The sequence below is a fragment of the Penaeus japonicus genome, unplaced genomic scaffold (assembly GCF_977035675.1).
Source record: "Penaeus japonicus unplaced genomic scaffold, GWHDUDI00000001_assembly GWHDUDI00000041, whole genome shotgun sequence".
NCBI classification, from domain to species: Eukaryota; Metazoa; Arthropoda; class Malacostraca; order Decapoda; family Penaeidae; genus Penaeus; species Penaeus japonicus.
In genome coordinates, this window is record NW_028234443.1 from 14,030,533 (window position 1) to 14,035,532 (window position 5,000).

Consider the following 5,000-nt stretch of genomic DNA (forward strand, 5'->3'; position numbering starts at 1 on the left):
CCAACGTGTGACTTCGGGGCAATGCTAGGTGGGAGCGATGCTGTATATATATGCTTTTCTTTCCTTTTTTTTCTTTTTTTCTTTTTGCTTCGTTTCTTTTTTGGAGGGATAGCATTTGATGTTGATGTTGTTGTGTTTTCAATCTCTGATTTTTTTTTTTTTTTTTTTGTGCTCGTTTCTATAGGGAGGGAATGGTAAGATATACGAGAGACATAGAGAGAGAACGAGAGAGAGAAATAGAAAGAGAGGGGGGGTGAAGAAAGAGAAAGAGGGAGAGAGAAAGAGAGAGATAGATAGATAGATAGAGCATGTGCAAGAGAAAAAAAGAGGGCGAAATAGAAAGTGAGAGACCAAGTAACATTAAGAAAGCTCACAGAAGAAACAAAGAGAGAGAGAGAGAGAGAGATAGAGAGAAAGAGAGAGAGAGAGAGAGAGAGAGAGAGAGAGAGAGAGAGAGAGAGAGAGAGAGAGAGAGAGAGAGAGAGAGAGAGAGAGAGAGAGGGAGGAGAGAGGAGAGAAAGAGAGAGAGAGAGAGAGAGAGAGAGAGAGAGAGAGAGAGAGAGAGAGAGAGAGAGAGAGAGAGAGAGAGAAAACGGCGAACACACAAAAGAAAGAGAGTAACAGAGAGAGACAAAAATGAATAAATAAATAGATAAAAAAAGAACTTTCTTCTCTCTTCTCCTCGCCTTCCACATCTCATCCCCTGGAGAGCGCCTTTACGGGCCTTTGTTTTCCGTGTTAATCTTATTTTCCTTTCCCTCGCCCCTCATCTACGAGTATTGCTTTCTTCTGTCTGTGTTTCTTTTCTCTCGTTCGTTTCCCAGTATCTGAGCTCTCTATTTCATCAGCCCTTCCGATTCTTCTTCTTCTTCTTCTTCTTCTTCTTCTTCGAGAGAGAGAGAGAGAGAGAGAGAGAGATAGAAATAGAGATAGATAGATAGATTGATAGATAGATAGATAGATAGATAGAGAGAGAGAGAAAGAGAGGGAGAGAGAGAGAGAGAGAGAAAGAAATAGAGAGAGAGATAGAGATAGAAGTAGAGATAGATAGATAGATTGATAGATAGATAGATAGATAGATAGATAGATAGATAGAGAGAGAGAGAGAGAGAGAGAGAGAGAGAGAGAGAGAGAGAGAGAGAGAGAGAGAGAGAGAAAGAGAGAGATATAGAGATAGAAATAGAGATAGATAGATAGATAGAGAAAGAGAGAGAGAGAGAGAGAGAGAGAGAGAGAGAGAGAGAGAGAGAGAGAGAGAGAGAGAGAGAGAGAGAGAGAGAGAGAGAGGTACAGTACGCTTAAAAGTAAAATGTGGGCAGTAGGGAGAATATGTGACAGCGAGTGAGAGAGTGAGAGAAAAAGAGTAAGGAGAGAGCGAAAGAGAGAGAGGTATTTATAGAGAGAAGGAGAGTGCAGGAAGTACATATGGTTTCCAGTTGGTTTAGCAGATTGGAAGTACATACATACTCTCTCTCTTTATTTATCTATCTATGTATCTATATCTATCACTATCCCTCTCTCTCTTTCACAAAGACACACACACACTAAAACACACACGCACACACACACACACACACACACAGACACACACACTAAAACACACACACACACTCAAACACACACACACACACACACACACACACACACACACTAAAACACACACACACACACACACACTAAAACACACACACACACACTAAAACACATACAGACACACTAAAACACACACACACACACAGACACACATACAACCACACCCACCCACGCACGCAATGTATGATACGCATTTACATTTCATACATCGACAATACTTATTTTCGGTCATACGCTTTTTCCCGAATTTCCATATTAATTCATAATTTTCGATTTTGACATTCCTGCCGCCCATTTTAAGCAGAACACCCGCAAACGTCAGGTTTTTGTCCAAAAATATGCAGTAAAATGCTAAATGTATATTCGGCCGGTCACTGACTGGGTAATAAGTTCTAAATTTCATGCGCTATCTGGGCGTGTAGAAATAAGTGAGTATATTTGATATAAAGTATGCTGTTTCGATATTTCTATATTTGGAGATGCATATATGCGATATTTATATATAATTTAGTTTTTATAAATATATATATTATATATATATATATAAATATATATATATTATATATATTTTATGTATATATATTATATTATATACATTATATATATATATATATATTTTTAATTTATGTATATAAAATATATATATATATATATATATATATATATATATATATATATATATAAATTTATATATATATATATATATATATAGTATATATATCTATATATATATATTTATATATGTATATAGAGCGGGATATATACATATTATATTGTATACACACACACACACAACACACATATATATATAATATATATATATTTTGATTTATATATTGTATATATATATATATATATATATATATATATATATATATATATAGATAGATAGATAGATCGTTAGATAGATAGATAGATAGATATACATAGATATTTATTTATTTATTTATGTATGTCAAGCTTATGCCTTTATAAAGTTCAGGTGCCTGTTTGTTTAGGCACATGATCTTATGTTCTGTTGTAGTATGGTCTTGATGGTTCTAGTTATATATAATCTATGTGTGCTTTATTTCTGTTATCATTACTACGGTAGCTGCTCCTAAGATAATAATTAGCATACCTTGCCTTTGTCTCATTCCTGTCTTCATTATCATATATATCATAATCTTGATTACAACTATTATTCCTTTAAGCTGGCGTTACAATGCACACACATACTGTGTGTGTGTATAAATATATATACAGTCTTGTATGTATATATATATGTATATATATATATATATTAATATATTTATATATATATATATATCATATACATATCATTATATTACAATATATATATGTATATATATATATATATATTATATATATATATATATATATATAATTTATATGATATATATAGAGAGAGAGGAGAGAGAGACTGTGGATGAGAGAGAGAGAGATAGAGAGAGTAGAGAGACAGAGGAGAGAGAGAGAGAGAGAGAGAGAGAGAGTCAAGACGCAAAGAGAGAGAGAAGAGAGAGGAGAGAGAGAGAGAGAGAGAGAGAGAGAGAGAGAGAGAGAGAGAGAGAGAACCACACATACACACACACACACAACACACACACACACCACACACACACACACAACACACACACACACAACACACATACAACAATATTAATATATATTATATATATAAATATATATATAATATATATATATATATTATATGAAATATATATAAATATATAAATATAATATATATATTATAATATATATATTAATAATATATATATATATAATAAATGTAAATAATATATAAAATATAGATATAATATACATTTAATTAGAAATATATATATATAGATTTATATATTATATATTATATAATAATATATACATACATAGATACATACATAAATATATATATTAAATATTAAAATATATATATATATAATAATTCACAAATATGTAATATAAAAATATATATATATATATATATATATATATATATATATAAATATATATAATATAATCAACAATAAAATATATATAAATAATATATATAATAAATTATATTTAATCTTATACTATATATATTAATATATTATATATATATAAATATTATATATATATATATATAAAGATATATATAAATATATATATATAATATATATATACAAATATAATCTAATATAAAATTAAAAATAAATATTATATATATATAAACTATATATATATAAAAAATATTTATATAAAAAAAATAATAATAGTATATACATAAATATATATAATAAAATATAAAAATATATACAAAAAAAATATATATATATATTTATAAATAAAAACAAATATAAATAATAAATATATATAAATATATAATAATATAAATTATATAAGTCAGGTAAAAATATAATAAATAACAAAAATATATAAAATATATAAAAATAAATACATAATATATATTTAATGTGAGAATATGTAAACTAAATATAAACCCCATGTATATAATATTATATGTTATATAGATATAAATATATATATAAAAATATATATCATATATATATAATATATATACGTATATATATATATATATATATATAAATATATATATAAATAGTATATATATATATATAATATATATATATACTTATACGTATAACTAATAGATATATAAAAAAATAAATAAAAATATATATATATATAATATAAAAACATATAAAATATAATATAAATACATGTAATATATTAGTATACCAAAAACACACATACATTCAAATATAATATATATATCAATAACTATATATTATACATAATATATATATATAAACTACATACATACATCATAAATGTATATATCATATAAAATATATAATAAATAAATATATAATTATATATAATCAACATATATATATATAATATATAAATAAAATTACATCAATAAATACATATGGCATATATATATTTATATATATAAAAATATATATATATATATATCAATATATATAAATAAATGAATAAAAACATATAAATGCAAAATATATATAAAAATATAAATAAAAAATAAATCTATATAAATATCAAAAAAAATAAAATAATATATATAACAAAAATAAATAATCTACCAAATAACAATATATAACTATATATAGTGATATATCTGAGATATATATAATAGATACATTTAATAGATATATATATATATTATGTATGTTAAAAAGTATATATAAATATATCCCCAGAAAAAAAATAATATATATAATTATATATAAATATATATAACAAAAATATATAAATATCAGATGTTTGTATATAAATAATATATAAAATATATATATGTGTACCATGTATATCATATATATAAATATATTATACAAAATATATATAAATTTTTATATAACAAGATAGAAATATAATAAAAT